Raw genomic sequence first — 22254 nt, forward strand, 5'->3', positions numbered from 1 at the left:
CTATGAGGGAAGGTCTGCTTCTACATTTGTACAGCCACCCTGTCTTCCCAGGGTAAGATTCAGCCATCCACAGCTTCATGAAAGACATGAAAAATCTTCAAGATTAACACTAGTCTTTGCTCTGCTTTGTGAATAGCAACTGTTATCATTAGAGTTTCTTTTTATTCAGTCTTTTTTTTAATATATCTTCAAACGTTGATTGAAAATCAGTGCAATTAGAAGGAAGACACTTTCTTGCACTGAAGACAAGGAATTATGTATTATGTCATAACTGAATAAAAAAATTTTTTAAAAACTCACAGCTACATTTGAAATTTCATTAAAATGTGATTTACCTCAAATCCTGGCCATGTCACTAAGTCTAATTTTTAGTAAATGCACAGGCCCAACTCAGCCTGCAAACAAAGAAACACAGTCTTCTCATGCGCCAGGAAGGGCTGATGGTGCCTCATGTACAAAACTTTGTACATAGCTGGACCTATAAACAAAACAACTCAAAGGACGGTATTTTTCTTATCATACACTGAGGATGAAGGTGTGAAGAAAGGCTATGGGAAATCAGTTATTCAAGGAATCAGTTACTCTTTAAACTTTATTTATCTGAGAAAAGAAAAAGAAAAAAAATTGAACCGTTTACCTGATGCTTTAAAATACTGACGTTGTTGATCTTTAGCATCAGATTAAATGAGATTTACAGATATGAACTTACAAGAAAATCTTTTTTTTTTTTTTAATTTGGATGCAAATACAAACAAATCAATTTCAAAAATACAGCTTTGAATTGACAAACTATCAAAAAATATATTATTGTGTCCATTTTAAAAAGAAGAAATCAGAAGATTGCTCAAGGCAAAAGACCCTACAAGACTGCACTCTTAGAAGCACAGTCTTAGAACTTCATGAAGGCATTGTAGTAAGAAACTGGTTTGCTCTGGTTAATGAAAAATGTATTTGATTAAACTAATGATAAAATGTCTTCATAAAAATATTAGGTATCCTATTCAAACACTTCATGCGATCAGGCAAATTCCATGAAACTTTAAGGCCTCATTCAGCATTTACTAAAAATGATTTTAAGCCATAAACCTTAAGCAGATTCCCAAATAATCCATCATAAGATCCCTCATAGAAAGGATATTACAAAAACAACTTTATAAAATAAATCTAAATCCAAGACCTCACGAAGTGAGAATAAAGGCCTGCGGACCTTTGTCTACAGTGCACGACCCACCACACTGGAAGACCCCAAAGAGTCCCCTCTTCGGGGAGGAGGGTATGGACTAACACACTAACTTTCAGGCAGCACTCCATGCTCACAAACACTGGAGTAACTGCCCTGCTCCTGTGGCTTCCAGCTACATGTTCTCAGCCATTTCCGAAAAAAAAAACCCACAGCAGTAGTAATAAAAGACACCTGTACAAAACACTCCCCAGCCCTTGGCTCCCCGGTGCAGCAGCCCGTAACTGCTAGTCTCAGGATGGCGCTGAGCCCTGCAAATGTGCCCGGACAACGGCAAAGGCAATACAGCCTCTGCAGCATCCAGCTCACTCAGTTCTGCATTCTTAAGCTCTCTGTGCACAAACAGCAAAACTGCATCTTTACTATTTACTCTGATTGCTCTAGAGAGACTGGACCATCACAGAAGTTTGAGCTGGACTCCATCTCCATGACCCAGCAAACGGCCGGTTAAGTTTCAGTTCCAAAAACATTTCACTGGCAATGAGGCATGCACCAGAATGAACACAGCTTGATTTACATCTCAAGCTGAGTTTGCAGCATTGACAAAGCAACAATAACAAGAAATCCTAAAGTGCTTTAGTTGTAAATTAAACAAGTGTATCCCAGAAGCACTTGTCTGCAACCAACTTAGAATACTGTAATGCTCTACACTCGGTTTCAGGTTACTTTATCTTTCATCATAAAAAATAGTATTTCTTACCCACAAGACACATGTTATACTTATGCGATATGCAGAAATCGAAAGCAGAGGATTGATCTACGCTGTTTTTTATATGCTATTTCTGCCCAAGCAAGAAAACAGCTCAAGTCAAACAAACAGAGTTAATCATCCTTTCAAATATAAAAAGAATGTCCATGAAATTACTGGATACTAAATCACAAAATGAGGCTATTTACTGTGCATGGTAAGAATTGACGACGGCAGATGCCCCGTGATACAGTTCTGCTTTGGAATCCAACTGCAAGTCAGAAGGGTAGAAGAACAAAACAAAAGAAAATGCTTCTATTTGATACACACACAAGGATTTTAACAAAGAGACAGAAGTAATGAAAACGAAGCACACTAATTTTCAGTTCGTATAGAAGAGTCCCGATCCGTTTCTGGCTTACCATGCAACATAAACTTTCTTCAAGCTTAGATTTTTATGAACTAATATACGTACAGATATATTCCACATTGTTTCAAGCAAACAGGGCATCCTTTCCAGCACCCCATTACTGAAGTATACATATGACCACGCTCCTTTGTAGGCAGCTACTCTTTAAGAAAAACAGTTTCAAAAACAAAGAGGCCCACTGGTCAGTGCAGGACATCAACAGCCAAACAAACTCTTCCATCAGTTCAGCTGTGGAGGCAGTAACCTCAGGCTGAAGAGCAATAAGGAACATCTAAACAGCAACAGTATTTTACAGTCATTGTCTGTGTAGTCTGATCCAGAAACAGGGATTGTATTTCATCCAAATGTTCTACCTTCTGGGGTTTTAGGATGAGCAAGTTGCCCTTCCCCTTTCCCTTCCAAACAACCAGAATGAGAGGTCTTTCATTTGTCCCTGCAGATTATGGCAATATTTCTTTTACCTCACAAAGTTTTCCAAGGCCCAGCTATCTTTCTCTGGTATTGCAATCTCAGCCATTCAGGAGGGCACCAAGATAAAGAGAGATTTTTCATCTCTTTAGGAATGTGAACACTTTAGCCATAAGATGCTAACAGATTCATGTAATGCTATAGCTGCTCTTTTTAAATCAACTGTAATTCTCCAGTAGGGATAGGAGAATACAGGTTTTTAAAAAGCTGTAACACAAATTGTCTCTACACACAACAATATTAAGGGAAAACTACTTTCATCACTTTGGGACACTCTTCTGTATCATTATGAGACTTATTTTATTATGTTAATGTTCTGCACTGAAGCTCTAATCCATCAAAGATCTCTAGAGTGATACTGAAAGGAATAAACAATTAACTATCAGTCAGAAACATTAAGACACAAGGCAAAAACAAGAAGTTCTGGGAAAATATTCTCAAAAAAAACCCTCATATTGATTCAAAAAGCAGAAATGAGAGGTATTTCTCTGGTCTCCCATAAAATAGAATTTTGCCCATTCAGAAACATATTGGAAGGAAGAAAAAAAAATATGCTCCAAGGATTAAATATTAGTGTTTCTGCTGTTCTGTATTTTATGAAATACCTCAGCATTTCAACACTGATTAGAGCAGTGAAGACATCACAGAATATAAAGCTCTAAATGGAAAGGCAGCACAGTTAGTAATTAAGGATTTGGGGGATTATGAGATTTTTAGTCCTCAAACTCTTTCCAAAAAAACACGGAAATCATCAACTTGTTTGTGATTTGTTTTCCTTTTCTCCAAACTCCTTTTGGAGACTAACATTTTAGCCTATTTCCTGACAGCCTAATCTGAAAATGGAATTGAGTTCAACAATGAACTAGAAGGAAACTTACTTTCGTGTTTAAAGTTTGTACCACAACATCTCAAAAACCTGCCTAGGAGAAAAATGTTGCAGAAGCATTAGCAGTTTATTGGTTTCTTTAGGCTGAAAAAACATAGAAGAACACTTGCTATAATTAGGGTATCACACGGTTTGAAACCACTGTATACTATGTGTATGGAAACTACTTAATTTCGACACCAGCTGCCATCAACTCCACTGTGTTAGTGGGTACATGCTTATGAGCGGTTTAATTGAATAAAGATTGGTTTATAGGAGCAAAAGAAATGGTGAGTAATTATGTTCATTTAATTCACTTGGGATTCAGCTTGTTTTCTGCTTCCTTGATATTAATGAAAAGAAATCTAATTTGTTCTACATGGCAAGATATGTAATTTAGATGCTTATTAATGCACAGTTCTGGGAGCAGCTGAGAAATGTCTTTAAAATGTTTGCTTTGTAAGTCAAGGAAGTCATAACTGTAACAAAACAATGTTTTGCACTGAGGTAGAACAGAACTGGAGAATTTCTAAGTGAGAATGGGCAGTTTTGTATGCTTTGTCTCAACTTGGAAAGAGATCTTCGCTAATGACATGCTTTTTACAATATGCTTGTCAATACAATAAGATTTACTGTGAATCATGCTTAAGTTAAATTTAAGCAACATATGACAAAAAAGCCCCCTTCCACAGTGTAATATTTCATTATTCACTATAACTATTTACATATACTAGACTCTCAAACACAGCCTGCTTTGAAAACTAATACTTCATATTTTTTATTCCTACTTACGAAAACACCACTATAACCTGGCCTAATGTGGATACTCCCTTATGACATCTCCTGCATTCTGGCTACCCAAAGAATACTTCTGTCACTTCTAAACTCTTTTGCTCATGTTTAAAAGTAGCGCTATAGGCACTGTAAATGTTGTAGTTGCACCACACATTTAAAAAAAGGGAAATAAAAGCATTATTAAATAATGCCTTGAAACTAAGCAAATGGGCAAAACTACTGTTTGCAGACCCAACCTGTGATCTACCCAGAATAAGACAAACAGCTTCTGGTCTGAAGCTAACTGAGTCTGAGGAATCAAAAGACATACCTTTCTTGAGCAATGCTTAGTTCACAACTCAGTTTTCTTGCTAACATTTACAGGAAAGGGAGGATGCATTGAGAAGAGAGAAAACAAACAAGAAACAGAGCACATTCCACTAGATAAATTTGAATACTATGTTACCTGACATCACCAAATACACAGATGCCTGGAAATATAAATCAGTGTGAACTTAAGTAATTTGCCCTATTTGCCAGGAAAAGGTAGGTATGACAAGAAGCTGCTTCTCCCAGCAGTATTTGCTCTGCGTAATCACCTTCACCTGTACAAAGTAAATGTTAAATGCTATAGCTATTTAGTGCAGAATTCCAGCTGGGGATAGATTTGCCTAAACAGAAAGATGAGGTGCAACGCACTGGAGAAGTCATTTTATTGCACTTTACTGTAACTTATCAAGCTTCCATTTTAGCTGAGACTAGCAAATTAATTTGGATACAGTAAGAACTACAGAAAACCTCACAATCCCATTTGCTATGGCTCTGTGACGTCCCCAGCAGAACGGGCCTGTTTCTGGGGCTGACCTGCTAACGTCTCCCGAGTGCAGGCCAGGACCAGGGAGTGAGCAAGCAATGCAAGTCCTGCCTGATACAGCCACTGACACTAACTTAACCCTACCAATTGTTTAATTCTGGAACAACTTGAAATAAAGAAATAGTAATATATTTTTTAATAGATTTAACTCTGTTGCTCGTTAGGATAAAAAGCAATGACTAAAAAAACGGAATTTCCTCCAGGGTGAAAACAATATTTTTCCATCAGGTATTTTCATGAGAAAGTTGGTTCCTTTATTCTTCTCAGTTAGTTTCCATGGAGTTCAGTGCATACGTAACATGAGTTTCAGTGAGGACAGATTCCTGGAACCTTATTCATTGCCACCGAGAAGGGAATTCACAATACTACTACAGCCATTTATTTGGCATCTATTCCAGCAAACTTTCCTCTCTCTACAACTGAGCAAGCAGACACATAGCTCAGACCACAGCTATTTGTGCTGATCTTTGTGCTGGATGATCACTAGTGTCTTTCTAGTCTCACTTTTAATGTACTTATAAATTATCTGTATCAAAATTACCTGATGCCAGTATAATATATTTTTAGTTTTGCAAAAGAACGGACCTACTGCAATGAGGTTATTTTTGAGGAATGTGCATCACAAGATGAGACTGTTTCTTTCCCCTGAGAGTTTTTGCTTTCAAAATATTAGCTGTTGGGTAGAAAAGAATAAATGTTATTAAGAAACTTCTTTTTCCTTCATGCTCTTGGGCTTTGTGATTGCTTCCTCCTTCATCACGCCAGAACTTCCCGTTTTTCATACGATGGCAGAGATTTTGAAATAACCTTAACTGGGAACTCCAGTAAGGCTTTGGGAAACCATTTGCAAATGTTAAGAATTATAGTATCTTCTTCAAGAATATTAATAAAATCTTATTATATAAAATCTTATTAATAAAATTCTTATTATAGAATCTTACTTGATTCACCTAGTCCTTTCAAAATACTGAGAAACCACTTACTTTCCACTATGGACTTTAGTCCAGTATTCAATACCCACAAATTTAATTTCTTAATTTTTGGTTGAGCTATTTAGAGAGTTCGATTACCCATGTTTCTCCACAGTTTTTGAACCTGCATGCAGATGCCACATTCAACATCAGACACATCACAGTACGTAATATGGCCCATACTTATTTAGTTATGGGATGGTTTCATAGAAATCTCTTCCTTTCAAAAAATAAGAGTGTACACACACACAAAAAAAAATAGGAGGTCTACAAGACACAAGACACTGACTGTATGGCTCAGGACCATTTTATCATCACAGCTAAACCCTACTACTGCTCAGGAAAGAGAGAGGAAAAAGACAACTGCTCATACCCTCTGTGTAAGTGCCCGTGTGTATATATGCATCAGTAGCTGTTGCTATTTTCCTCTGTTGCTTTCCTGCAAAATTATATACACAGATATCACAATAATCTGTATCACATGTCCAAACATGAACTTTTCAAAGGCCACACTTGAACAGTCATTAACCTAAATGAGCAATATTTTGAAGTAAATACATGCAAAAAATTTTAAATGGTCTTGCAAATTAAGAAATGGCACAAGAAAACACATATTGAAGGTATGGTTACCTAACCTGTACAGGAGACTTTAAACTGCCCTTATGTTTTCTTGGAGTTGCTTTTGGGTTTTGGTTTTCTTCCAATTTTCCCACCAACACTGAAAGTACAGGAAAGGCCCTCATTTTCACAGAGTGAAATTATTATTATTTCTTATTATTTTTGGCTGTTCTCACAGATATTTTAACAGAAGTATTTCTTTGTGCAGATGGGAAAGAGTTTACATTTATTTACATTTTTTGTCCACTTGTTTTTCTGGTGCCATATGGGATATAAATGTCATTGTTGTTAACTGCATTCACTTTAATAGTGGATCTTGTTTAATTTCAGTGCTCTTTTTATTGATTTTACCAGATTTTGATTCACACTCAGTTCATTACCTTTTAAAGGCTGTATTTTCTGGTCAATTGTGCACTGAATTTCACAGAGTTTACATATACAAGGCGAGTTGCATGTTTCTTACAATAAATTGGGACCTTGTTATCTACGTCTCCAATTAAATCGATTCTGCTATGCATGAGAATGTAGTCTGCATCCATCAAATCTCCATAGAAGCCCCTTACTCAGTTTGGAAGTGATGCCACAGCTTGAATAGCCACCTCACTAGGGTTCTTTTTTGTTGGGGTTTTTTTTTTTGGTTTTTTGGTTTTTTTTTGTTGTTTTTTAAAAAGGGAAGGACAAGTTTGCTTTCCCAAGAGACATCTTCAGAAACACAGAGGCTTTCTTAACCTGTGCTGAATCAGGCCTGGTTGATCTAATCTACCTGGTCTGGATGATGCGGTTTGCATCATGATATACTCAGTCCAGAAGACTGCAAGTTAGAGGGACAGTTTATTGCTGGAGTAAAATCAAGCCAGTAGCTTACGTTTACATCAGTAAAACAAAGCATGGAAGAATTGATATATTCCCAACACCATAAGAGGTACAAAAGTGCATCTCATAAAGCACTTGATGTAGGGGGTTGACACAGTATTATAAAGCAGGGAAAAAGCACAGAGGCATATCAACTGCTCCCCCAAAACACGGCATCAGCTGGTATGCCACCACATCCCAGGCTGTTAACGAAGACATTACCTGCTGCCAGCCCCAGGATAAACCACTGAGCTATGCCACTCAGAAGTCACTGGACTTTCAAACGTTGGCAACTCCGCTTTGAGCCCAATAGTTCAGCCAATTTCCCACCCACCCTTAAGTCTATCCATACAGTCCATCCCTCTCCAATATAGCTACAGAAGTGCACCAGGAGGCTGCCCGTCCGCCTTTCCATGTCCTTCCTCATGTGGCTCCTGCCTCTCCCAGCAGCAGCCCCACACTTCCCTCTGCTTCCTGCACAACAGACCATTCCACTGCATTGAGACCCTAGGCATTCTCAAAACCCACCAGCCACCAGGGGCCCTTGGCCCTGCCACGTAGCCTCCTGTGCTCTACACACACAGCTTCCCATCAAGTCTCCAGACTCCTGGAGGGAGAAACACCTCTATCTATCGCTCTGCATCAGCGGGTTTAATGGCCTGATTAAAAGGGTCCAATTTTCAATGGAAGCTGTATTCACTGGAGGGATGAGGGGGAGGAAGGAAGGAAGGAGGAAAAAAAATCCCCAAATTCTTCCCAACGATTACTGTTTTCTCATTTAGAGTCTCTCTTTAAGCATACACTGTGCACATAACTGAAAAAAGACTGAAGATAAAATGCATTAAACACCCACATCAGGTTGACTGTTAAGCTAATGTATTTCTAGAAATGGTTAGTAAAACACAGCATGCTTTTTTAATGAGAGCTATAGACTGCATTTATTTTTTTTCTCCAAAAATTCTATTCCTAAACTAGCTGGCTAGTTTGGTAGCTGCTAATTAGCTGCAGGTCAATAACTGAAGTTTCTGTCAACAGTGTTTGTATTTCAGCTTTAAAGCAACAAAAATTCTTTCCCCCTGGTGCACCCTACAAATTCATCCAACTAGCTACCTTTTGTCCTTATATATTCCTGTGGGATGGGATACTTACAGGCCTGAATTTTATCTGTTGTTGTGTGTTTTTATAACCAGAATTATTTTCCGAAACCTTATTTATGTTTTCCTTTTATATATCAGATGCAAAGTATCTTTATCAGGATGGCTGCCCTTATAACGCTGAGAGATTAATATCTTGAACACCATGTTTCATAATAAGTTGCAATAATTAGAATGTAAAAAAATTCAGTTACTACAGTTAGAAATCTAAAGATATTTTGACCGGACGGTAAAAGAGGAACCTATCTCTGAATGTCTTTCTCTTAGAAGAAGAGATCCAACATACAGCCTCTTCAAAAATAAAACATGAACGCAATATATTTTAAAATTGAAATATGATCAAACTTTAAGCCACGTTCCAAAACAGTGCAAGCAAAAGCAGTTTTGCCTTAAAAAAAAAAAAAGTGCGCCTTGGTAGATCAAGATGATGTTTAATTTCACAAACATCTGAAATTCTGATGTCAAACTTGCATGAGCTAGTAACAGAAAAATCAGATTGGGGAGGGAACATTTTAAAAAAGAATTTTTATTTTTGTATGCACATAGGAAATTAGAAGAATAGCTTTCTTAGATTTATTCTGCATTCATAAGAGATTTTGCAACTACAAAAGGAATACAAACTAATCTGAAAAATAACTTTGCCTGTAAACATAAAAAGACTGCATATATTTCTTTCCAGTACATTATATTGCTTTATGCATCTAGCTGATGTTTGTTGGTGTTAGCTATGTGTCCTCCTTCTGAGGAGGTTTTTATTTTTTACAGAATGATTATTAAAAAAAGAGTAGGATTGACTGTTTATAGAAAGTATCATCTAAAATTATGAACCAAATAAATTTATGCCTGAAGGACAAATAGATTCTGCAGCTTTCTTAGAATTAACTGTCTCTGTTAATGACAGCAAGGTGTTTAGCTTACACAAAACTGAAGGGGATTTTATAGTAAGCATATCCCAATAACTGTTATGCACCAGAAAAGAACATGCAAGAACTGAATGAAGGAGTGGAGAACATTTTCCTGAGCTGCTGCATTGGACGCCATTTTTGCTCTTAGATCACTGCATCAGATAGGCTGCACTGTGATACTGAGAATGTTAAATATTTTAAATATTGCCTTGTAGCATACACAATTGCACTGTACTGTAAGAAATCTACACATAAATTATATTTGTGCATATAGAAAATTGCAGCAGTATCCAGTATTGCAGCAGTATTGCTCATTATATCTACACACTGAGATAGGATGGGACAGTAGAAGTGTCCTCAAACATGTAAAAGCAAAAGTGGGCAATAAGGGATTTGGATTTCCCTCCAGTAAGTTACACATTGTGACGTGTTTTAAAAGTGAAGGATTTCAAATGAAAATGAGCAGAGCACTAGATCAACATTGCTGAGAGAGAAAGGAAGGTCCAACTACCAGAAGTTAGCTGGAAACCCTGTGTCTCAGCTCTCCAGCAATAAATTGTAATTAGTGTGCATCCAGCACCACACACAGTTAACAATAAATGCCTAAAAAGGCTATGAGCCTGCTGGGTACTTCAGATACCATAGTGAATATTTCTGAATGTATTACAACTTTTTCATCTGTATTCGCACTGATGCAGTGACATTAGAACTACAGTATAAGAAAGAAGGGGGGGATATTAATTTGCATATTAACAATGAGACATTTTTAAACATGCGTGTGTGTCCATATGTATATTCTAAAATGTAGGAGAAAAAGAGTGTCAAGAAGGAACAGTAGAGGATGCTGTAAAATAAACCAGTAAGAGACTCCTCTCCTCCCCCGTCCCCTCCTTCCCCAAGAATTGCACAAATTACTGTGCCTTGTGAAAAAGGCACTCCAGCAATCAAAAGTGATTATGATTTACATCTTATCCAACAGATATCTCTCTGGCAGTAGCACAGTTCCTAATACCATTATGGATTACTAGATCAGAACCATTTATGCATCCACACTCTCCTTAGAGATCTGTCTTTCAAGCACAAGGAATAAAACTGCTCTCTGTGGAAGACAGTGATCAAGAAACTAGAAGGTGAAAACAAACCTCCAATTTTCCCCACACAATGTTTCTCTTATTTCCTGACTTCCAATAAAGCACATGAAAATTAAGGTATGACTGAACAGTGCAGCAATTCGGGGGCGGGGGGGCAGCAAGGGGAGGGAGTTGTTATTGGACAAATTGATTATCTGTGTCGGATAATACCCTAAAGTTACCAAATTTTGACACAGAGTAATATAATCACTTCTCTCCCACTACTTTTGTACTTGGAGAATTCATCCTTTTCACGAATTGTACCAGCAATCTATCTTCAATGTTATCTTCATTTTCCTCAAAGCTATTTCACTCCTTTTAGACACAGAACCAAAATATTCAGATAACTAAGCTCATATGTTAGTCTCATCAACAAGCCTTGAAAGAAATCAGTCTCTGGGGTAAGTACACTGTAGACAGACCAAGTGGTTTCCCAAAATGTCAGTCTGCCAAGTTCTACAACTGCATTTGAAACAAAGCATTGTGAAGGCTGTATTTTGCATCCATTTAATACACACACACACTTCTCCACAAGATTAGCCTCCAAAACAACTAAAGTTTAATTTCCCAGGCTTCTGAAGGTACTAGAAAGTGAGGTTTGTGGAAGCGGACAAAAAATTTGGTTGAGGCCAACGTGAAACCTTACGTTTGTCTTTACACACACTCTTCATCCATCTCCAAACAAACCAGCATTAGCTTCAGTGTTGTTACACTTGCTCTTCTACCACTGAGCCACAACCTGTTACGGTGACCCACTTTCCAGTTAGATCCACAAAATGTGGTGGATCGTCCTTTACAATTAAAAAGGTTTGAAGTGGTTGAGATGGAGGAAATAAAGGAATGTTCATTTCATGTTAACTAGCTTCTTTGTTTTAAAGGCCTGTTTTGAGGTCCTGTCCAACCTCAAACATTTTATGAAATATGTCCCCACACTGGAAATGTCCCTCAACAGATTTTCAGCACTTGAAACATTGACATCCACCTTGCTGAGAAAGCCTTTAAAATGTAAATCATGCTACAGCCAACATTACTTCCTCTAAACAAGTCTTTTTTTCTTCAAGATATTATCATACACAGCTCAACAAGGTTTAATTTATTTCAGTCATCATTTGAAGTTAAATCACGATTTTGTAAAATGTGCCTCCTGATCATATTATTAGAGTTAGTCAGTGCCGGAAACAAGATCCTTGGCATTCAAATTATGACTTCTTTAGGAAATTGATATTGGCATTTTCTGCATCATTTGCTTTTTCTCCAGTGAATTACTTTCCTGTCTTTGATTCTCCTAAAGAAATTTCAACCTTATGGGAGAATAAAACTAATTAAAAACACTGGCAAATTTAACTTCAGGCAGAGAGTCTGGGCTTCCTCTTAGAATTAATGTACCTATTGATCTGTTAAAATAATAAACTGAAAGTTGCAGTCTATCACAGAAAATTGTCAGGGTTTGAGGTCAAACACTAATTCATCCCCTAAAGGTGAGCATAACATTTCCTACATCTATAGGTTAACCTGACAGTTCTCCAAGATAGGATGGATAAACAAGAATTATCTCCTATGAAACCCATACAGAAACAACAGCCATACAAAGACCCCACACACACACCCAACAGAACCCCTGTAGTAATTTGGAGATGGTTCATTTTTTAAGGGACATATTTTAAACAATCTTGTGGCAGGTATTCTTCTGACCATGTTAGTTAATAGAGTTTATTTTTAAAAAAGCCTTAATTCTGCACTGTATCACAGAATTTCTGCCTACTTCTCCAGTATTTCCCCAGACTGCAGGTGCTACTATTACACAAGTCAGGAAGAAAAGGTACGCTTCAGATTTTCACTATCAAAGACAAAACAAATCAATTTCAATCTCCCAAGAGATGAAACTGCTTGATGCAGAAGGTCGTTAAATATTGTCTCCTATTCAGTGGCACTGGAGTCCAGAATAAAGGATAACTCCTGCAAAATGACAATCAGTGAAATGGAGAAAATGAAAAGTGAGGAACAGCTAGTGTTTTCCCATCGATATGCTGGGGCTTTTCAAGGAGGTTGTGAAAGGGGCAACAGATAGTAGCTCAAGGACCAACCTCTTTTTTATTACTCGCATGTTATCCAATGAAAAGCCATGGTGCTACTGGCAAGGATGCCAGTACTTGAAGGACATAGGAATCTGTGACCAGAAAGAAAACCCCAAAGTGGAATTAATCTTTAGTATCAGCTCTCCTCCACTATCACCATTCTGTACTACATCAACAGCTTTAATTTAAATAAAAAGGTAAAACAAAATTTGTATTTGTTTCAACCAATTCAGTCATGCGTTTCTCCCACTACCTTTTTTTAGGGAATCTTTGTAACAGTCAATATTACAGAAACATATTCAAAATCATTAAAATTCACATAAGTTATCATATCAACCAGAAGAGCAGATCACAAACCAAAGTAACACAGAACTGCAGAAACAAACACAACCACAAAAAAGTTAAACAAGAAGAGCATAGAGTCTGAAACTGGCATTTTCAATTTAAGTTCAATATTAGACCAAAGTATACTAAGATGGGATATAGCATTTTACCCATTACTTCTTTTTGGAATCCTTTGAAAAGTCTTATCAGCATAGCTGTCACTCCCACTGTCTCCTCAGACACATCATAATATCTCCGAACTTTTGTTGTCCTGATCAAAACAGCTGGTGTAAACAGATTACATATTTGCCCTGAATGACTTTGAAGTCAGAGAGACCTGAAATGACAGCTTGGTTTCCATTTCCTGCTTTGTCCTTTTTCTTTCTTCACCTATTCACTTCCCTTTTCTTCCTCTACTTGCCTTTTGTTTAGCAAGTGCCAAGTTTATCCAGACAAGACCATCTTTCACGACATTGCTCTAAGCCTATGACCAATGAGGCAGTCAAGAGCATTGACCTAAACAGTTCAATGTTAATTCAAGTTTGTCAGGTCACAGAATGGCTAGTAAGATCATGAGCTGAGCCCAGGTTTCTCCAACAGCAGTACTACAGTAAACGTCTGAATGAGAAAGAAATGATTTTTTTTCCTCTCTTTTATTGCCGTTTTTCCTCTCCCCTTGCCTGCATTTGTCTTGTTTCTTCATAATAAAAGCAGACTTGGACTCCAGTAATAGCATCAGTCCTTCTCAAATAACTGTCTCTATTCTCTCCCCCACCATCCCTAAAGGGAATAGTTATTACCACCTAAAAACATATCAGGCGGGTCATTGTTGTTATGAACTCTTATTCGTTCTTTCTCTGTACCTTTAGAACCAATTTAAAACACCTTAAATCACTTATTAGCCTCAGGATTAAACAGGCCAAAGCCCTGTACACTTGAAACGGCAAACCACGTTCGGCTGATTAGTGTCTCAAGTGGGCTACCTTCAACCCTTTTCATCTATTATTGTATTTGTGTTCAATGCTTCCCCTTGAAATAATGCTGTGTCTGTGACACAGCACAGTATAAATTAATTTTCAGCATTTCAATTAGTTTATTTTCCCTAATTCCTTACATTCCATAGCCTTAAACTGGAAATGGATACTCTGTTTTCTCCTATAAGCCACAGTGATTTTACATAAATGCGTATATAGCTGGCTTATTATGCATATTCACTTCCAAACAATGCCTGGAAATTGGTGTAAATGCTTTGAAAGTGAATGAATTGATCCTCAAACGTGGAACTAATAATAAAAGAGTATTACCTACACTGCAGTTGTTAACACTGCTGTAATTAGCACTTCAGCCGTTAAAGTTACTATCTAACGTTCCAATAGTCTTCTTTTTACAGCTGCCTTAATCAGGAGAACATTACAAGGTAAGCAGCACCATATGCTTTCACTGAGTAATTATTTTCTAAAGTTGTCTCGCCTTCAGTATGCTACTTTGAATGTTAGAAAGTAGCCTTAACAATTTTTCTATTATCAAACTTAGGTAATTTCTCAGGTAAGCCTTTTAAAATACAAAGCAGAATTCTCACATGTCCAATACTTTATCTTAGTATTTTTCTGTAAAGTCATCCTGCAGGATTTCTTAGTTTTCCTGAATGTGTGGTACAGCAGACTTGCATGCCTGGCTTTCCATCTGACAATATACTCCTTAAAGAAAAATAATTAAACTGTCCAAGTTCTGTAGGTCTTCTACCTTCTACATACAACATCCCTCTCTTGCTTACTACAGAATTAGATGTGCCATTTTAAAAGTTATCCATAGCATAAAACATCAGCCTCCCTCGTTTTCTCTGCGCAGCACCCCTGCCCTTGAGCTCACTGACTGATTCCTCCAATTTGGTGTCATCTGCAAACTCCATGACAGTGCACTCCAGGTGGCCATAGCCACCTATTTGTCCATCCACCCAGACTGCAACATTCTAACCTGGATATAAGAACACTGTGAGAGAGAGTGTTGAAAACCTTGCTGAAGTCAAGGTAAATGACATCCATTGCTCTCTCCTTGTCCACACACCCCGTTATTTTACCACAGAAGCTCATCAGGTTGGTGAGGCATGATTTACCCTTGATAAATCCATGCTAACTGTTCCCTAGCACCTCTTCTCCTCCATCTGCCCAGAAATGTGTTCCAAGAGGACTCACTCTGTGACTTACCTCAGGACAGAAGTTAGGCTGAATTACCATCTTAGAGCTCAGACATCAGTGACACAAGCCCTCAGACCACACCTTGACTGGGAGATCGTGAAATATTATTTAGTTGTATGTAACCCAGCCAGCCTTGACAACAGTGAGTGGTGAAATTGCTTCAGAATTCACAGGGACTGAAGCACAACCCCGACTGCTACAATTCTTCAGCTGCAATGAAGCTATTTGTGAACTAAAGAAAACAGCTATTGCATTAAAACTGACAGGACATCTCCATTACTGCCCTTTCTAGGGTGAACTCTACAATTCTATTAAATATTTTTTGTTCACCTTGTTAAATGACAAAACTTAGATGTTTTAAAAGTCAGTGCGACAAAAATACACAGTTTTAAATGTACTATATTATGATGGATAAAGCAATTTTATTGACTAAAACCACAAGGCAAATCAGTCATTCAAGGCAATTAGGAAGCAACATTTCTACTATTCTAAGTACACACACACATTTTGTGTAAAAGTCACATGAAGATCAACTGTCATTCTACTACATCAATATCCATCAAATCAAATGACAGCATCTTCCATCACTAACTGTTTGGTATAGTGGAAATAGAGTCATTGGAATACAATGCTTTAGCAGGATAAATGACTCCCATTTTGGAAACAAATGTCTCGGCTTCACCTCAACGTCTATTTCTTATGAATGCCAAGGGGATGCCAAGACATTTATCCAGCAGTGGGAGGACATTATCCTGTTGCAACGTTCTGTTCTGACATTCTCTCTTAAATCATCCAAAGCCTATTATCATCTCCTGATGCAATTTCCAAAATTCTTACGCATACACCTTAAAGACAGGCTTTCATGGATATAACATCGTGACTTCTAAATAGCACATGAGAAGACTCCAAGTTCAGGATAAAAATGTTATACTTCTTGCACTGCTTTAGAAAAGGAGACATTGAAATGCAAAGCTTCATCCTGCAAGATGTGAACTCACAAGATGGAGCCTTGTAGAGAATTACATTACCTTAAAAGGGAATGTTTTCCTATTTCAAGGCCTTCTGTCCTTACCCAGTGACACACATGCTAAGGGAAAAAATGCTTAAGTAGATATTGGTCACACTTTTAGTTTTTAATGTTTGTTTCAATTAAGCGTCAACATCAAGGTTTTGATCTGTTTGGTAAATCTGCTTTTTGAAAGCTGACAATTGATCATAAACTTAAAAAGACAAGGTACTTATTCTAGCGAGGCAGACATTTCAACTGAGAAGGCCACTCTCTGAACACATAACAGCTTTCACATCTGCAAAGATAAGAACAAGAGTCCAAGATTTTTGTAGCAACAAGCATTTAGCTGAATGCTTTCCTCTGATACAAAATACCACTAAGCAGCAGACTGTTGAACATATCCTCAATGAGTACAATAACATCACCTATTTCATTTGCAAAAAGGCCACTGACTTTCCTTTTCACACCTGTCACTGTCCAATTCTGAGAACGTGGCCCAAACATTCTTCTAACCCCACCTATTCAGACTTTCTCCAAGTTCAGGCTCAAAGTGATAAAACGGAAGGAAAAAGAAAATCTCTATTCTATCAGCTACTGCAAGAAAGATACATTTCAGTCCCTTTCCATCTCTTTTTTTTTTTTTTTTTTTTTAAAAAGCCCATATCTCCTTTAAAGATGACTATCAATTCTGTTTTAAGGTTTATTATCAAATAATATCAGAAATAGTTAAAGGTGAACAACTTCTGTCAGCAAGAAAGAACAACAAAGAAGATGGCAACATGTATCAAGTGTAAAATAATCTAAGTGTGCATAGAGTTCTTATTTTTCTCATAAGACATACAGATTGACTTACTCATGACAAAGGATTCAAAAACAGTAAATACAAATTAGGGTCACAGCCAAAATATTAGTAAGATCAAGACATTTACATGTATTTGGGTGCATAAAAATCAGTGTCAGATAAGATGAATAATATTCTTCGCCTCTTCATGTTTTGATCCTCAAGGCATCTTCCCTGTTTTTCTGCACATAGCAAAATCTACTTTTCCATGGCTGAGATAATGAAAACTTAGAATAGGTATCTTTCTCCCCTCTTTACTCTTAGCTCCTGAAACAAAGAGGGCAAAGACCTCTCAAACCCTCTTTTACCACTTTTAGAAGGTCACCCTGGAACTCACTTCCAATTAAAAGTAAAAATTATGTGAATTTCATATTCAGACATGACATAGATAAAAATAGCCAACATGCTGCCAATGAAAATAGCAAAATACCCACCTTTCCTAAAATATTTCAAATATACGTATTCTACTTTGTAGGAAAAGAAATCTTCAGTTCTACAGAACTTAGCATTAAGTCAGTACAAAACGTGGAACTGTTCCTATGGATGCCAGTTCTTTAGTAGAATATGTCAAAGGTTTGCATGCAGGAAAATGTTTCTATCCCTCTCCTTGCATGTTTTTGGTTCTACCTCCCCCCCCCCAACTATGCCTTGGCAAAAATGAGACTCATCCAAAGTTCTGATGTTGGCAAAAGGAAAAAAAAAAAATCATCCTACAGACAATGAGATTTGCTGGAATACAAAGTGCTAACACTGAAGTGATTTTCAAAGTGTTACCAATGCTTGACACTCGAGTAAGATTATACTGGAGGTTCTACAAGAGGTACTATAAACAATTTTAAAAACATTCCCACTGATATATTATGCTTGCAGGTGCCTCTCCATCCACAAGGATGGATAGAATTCAGTTGTCCTGTACTGGAAAAGTCAAACATGTCATTAATACTCCTGGTTTACTTTATCCCATATATTAACACCATATACTTGACAAGCTATTTTGGCACAATTGTTTCGGATGCATGTTGCGTACCACACAGCCATAACTTCTCTAAGTTTAGAGCATAAAGCGCATGCAGTAATGCACGTTTCAAGGAGAAGATGATGCTTTTTAAAAGGAACACACAAATTCAAGGCTATATACTGATAAGCGAAGACCTTTTAGACTATGCCTGAAAGTATTTCTAAAAGATCACTAAGGAACATGTCAGCACCATGTCACATCCCACTGAAATGCAGCCACCTCTCAGATTAACACAAACTTTTATTTAACAGTACCCTCTGTCTGAAATATTTTGAAGCAGCTTCCAAAACTGTAGTGACATGGTAGGCAAACCAGGTTTAATCAGCTTACCATCCACATCCTTGCAAAATTAAGGACTGTTTAAGTGAAGTCAGAATTTTATTTGCTCTTATGAGAGATTCCTTCATATGTTTGACAGAAAAAAAAATAACAAAGTAATGAGGTTTCATTCTAGTTACATCATTAAATAAGCAGCCACACAGATTTCTGAAACTAGGTAGGAAACTACCTGCTGATTACATATCACTGCCACTGTGATCAGATTCAGTCAGACTCAAAAAAGGGTCTGATAGTATTTATTACCAGTGACTGCATAGCTTTCCTCGTGAAACTTTCCCCAGGACTTCAAAACAGAATGCATCTATCAAATGCCTATTTCAAACACTTGAAGCATGTACAGGGTCCACATAAATGTAGAGGTGTGTAGAAATACTAGGATAGGAAATAGGTATTTTATGATTCCTCATATTGTTTATCACTTACCCAAAAGCCCAGCAACCCTCCCCAGAGATTGCACATGCAACCACATTCCCCCCTGCAACACTGGGAAGCAGCTAGCACCCAGCCCTCCTAATTCATGGGATACCAGCAAATTAAATATTTATATATAGTTTTATTAGTAGTAATTCAGTGAACGCAAACTGTTCCAAAGATGGTCTGTAAATACTTGGCCCTAATTTTAAAACACTGGATAGCAGCACTATGAATTACACTGGTAATTTTGTGCTATACCTCAAGGAGAATAGACAATGTTTGTATAATTCTGTTCAAATCAATAAGGCTTGAATAATACCTAAAACCATAAAGACATAAACAGCCTTCAGGGAACCTGCTTTTACTATTAGGGGCTTTTGTGCCTAATTTAAACATAAAACAGACAAACCATTACATTCCTCAGATTCTTGCTAAATGCTTTGTTATATACTTTACATTCGTAATGGCTCTCAACTACAAAATTAAGCATGGGTTATCCATTCTTTGGAAAATAACCGAAAGATGTTTGACTAAGATATATAATTTGTCCATATAAATTTATTTCCTTTTTAATGAAGTATTTTCTGAAGCACTGTAGAAGGACCTTAATTTTCATGTCTAATACTTACAGTGCCTGTGAGATGAATAATAAGGCATTAAAATCAATAATAAAAAAACTTTCTAGATAAAAATTCCTCTTACACTGTCTCCTGATATTACCATTGTACTTTAAGCAGAGAAGTACATTAGAAAGGGTAGATTGCAAACAAAATACTTAAAATTAATCATCTAAAACTTTCAGTTATGTATTCCATTAGGACTCTGTAAAACTAAATCTAACGCATTCTTTTGCATTAGCCTTCCTGTTTTTCAAGGTGAGTTTTTACTAAAGAAGTGCCAGGGTTAAGTTGCAGAATAGGATTCAGAAAAAGATACCCATCACCTGAATGAGAAAACTGTCTGCTGTCACACCTGTTATAGTCAAATACCCCCAAACTTCAGAGACTAAAATCTCATTTGGGGAGACAGCACCTCTACCACCCTTTTGTCTGCAGTAGTAAGCAACATGCCAGCTCTCTTATGTTCTGTTCCTGATGCCTGGCTCCATTTTCTTGATCATGCTCATCAGGAAGAATTCATTTCTGCCAAAAGTTTTGAAGAATCTTGTGCTGGCTCTGATTTTAATCATGCTGCATCTTGAAAAGCAAGGAGCTGCTGCAGCACTGCCCATCCGCAGAGTCTAAAAGGAAGCACTGCACTAGATACACTCAATTTACTGTATGATTTTTTTCTGCTGAACACTGTGGGCTACAAAGTTTCTCACGTTCAAAAAAAAACCTACAGGCAGTCCTCAGAGTCTGCTGAGAATGTGGTAGATCACGGCTTTTGGAGACTTGAATATTCATATCTCATGTCTCACCATAAAGAGCAGGCCATCATATTTCAGCAAAAGTATCATCTCAGTAAAAACATTGAAACAAATGCTTAAAAGCAACACCAAAATGCAGAGTAGAAAGAGCTTGTTCTCTTCAAGTTATCATTTTTCATTACTGAAGTACAGTATTGAGAAATGCACAGAGAAAGTATCTGATGCAGTCACTTAAAACAAAAAAACTGCAAATTATAGGACTGGGAACATGAGATGGTCAACTGTGGCAACACATGCTGAGAGCATAGTCATCGGGGAAAGTCTCAGACTGAAAATTTCAATATTAAATGTCAGCCTACTTCCTCAGTTTTAACAGATATTAAATGCCTGGTACTTGCTCATGCTTATCACTGGCAGGTTACAGGTATGGAGGAGGAAAAAAAAACCACAAATATTTGAGCGTTCAGACTGTGAAATGTACTAGCTTGAACTTTGGTTCAAGAATGCTAAAGCTTGTTTTACTATTACACAGCTGGGTTACTTTATAAAACAGACCCCCAGCACCAGCAGCCTAAATAAACAAAGGATGTTGTTGTTCATAAACCTGAAGCACACGAGTTAACCGAGAAGAACCAACTAGAAACATTAAGGGGAAAAAAAGTACAAAAACCAAACCCCTCTTTTGCCCGCTGGATCAGTTTGTATTTAGCACATTACTCCTCACTGCCTTCTCACCTTGGGAGGAGAACGGCCTTCGCTCGTCCTTAAAACGACCACGCAGTAATGATGTCAAATTAAAGAAAACTTAAAACAACCGCGTAATTTTACTTACGCTTTCTCAGACAACGCCACAGGTGTGAGCGCTGCCGGGGGGGGGGGGGGGGGCGGCGGCCCCCCACACGCTGCGCTGGAATTTTCCAGAACACCGAGGCAGCGCGGGCTCCGCGGCCCGTGGCGCAGCCGCCGCGCCCAGAGCGTGCGAGCGCCGAGCGGGCTGTGCTGCGTGCGGGGCTGCCCCTGCCCCCACGCTACCGTTGAGGCTTAAAGGCATGGCGCAGCGTTTATTTATCCTCCCACTCCCTCCCCCAAAAACCGAGCGAGCAGTGCGGCACTTAGTGAATTCTCGTCCCAGCAGCCAGGTGTAACGAAACACGAAGTAACCCGACCTCACAGTCCGTGTAATTTGCAGAGCGGCCCTGCTCGCCCCGTTTGGTACAGTAAGGCTTCACAGTAAAGGCACCAGCGATGGTCCTGAGAAGAGGAACCGAGACAACCCGCTGCCACGTGGAAATGACAAAACGCTTCTTCTGATTTATTAAAAAAAAAAAAAAAAAAGAAAAAGAAAAAAAAAGAAGGAACCAAGGACGCAGCACTCATGTTTTGCAGGGTCCCTCACGCTGAAGCGTGATACAGGCGCTGGAAGTGCCCCGCAGGGGTCAGTGGCTCCCAAGCACGCCCCGCTTCCCTCTGCCCCCAGCGTGCTGCCACAGCGCTGCAAAACCGCCCCGCTGCGGAGACGTGAACGCAGTTAAACCCCTGTTACTTGACTCCTGCTCATGTCTGGATGAACCTGGGGTCCCATCAGCGTGGGGGCAAACCATGCTTGAGGCCACTCTCGACTCCTCGGCGTTAAGTCCTCTGGAAGCACAGCCAGGAATTTCAGCCTGTTTTCCCACGGGGAAGCAGTACCAGTCATGGCTG

At 38.2% G+C, this 22254-nt stretch overlaps 1 protein-coding gene across 3 annotated transcripts in view; it reads right to left on the bottom strand.

The window, feature by feature from the left end:
* The window catches only part of CLSTN2 (calsyntenin 2), a 423340-nt gene that overhangs the window by 167984 nt on the left and 233102 nt on the right, over positions 1–22254 (bottom strand). Inside the window, exon 1 of one of the 3 annotated variants that reach the window (XM_064516937.1) lies at positions 21386–21407. The exons of the other annotated variants lie outside the window; for them this stretch is intronic. The gene's annotated coding sequence lies outside the window, so the exon portion shown is untranslated. Of the gene's footprint in view, positions 1–21385; positions 21408–22254 lie in introns of those variants that run through there. 3 annotated transcript variants of the gene reach the window in all.

Source organism: Dromaius novaehollandiae, chromosome 9, assembly GCF_036370855.1.
Source record: "Dromaius novaehollandiae isolate bDroNov1 chromosome 9, bDroNov1.hap1, whole genome shotgun sequence".
In the NCBI taxonomy this organism is placed as follows: Eukaryota; Metazoa; Chordata; class Aves; order Casuariiformes; family Dromaiidae; genus Dromaius; species Dromaius novaehollandiae.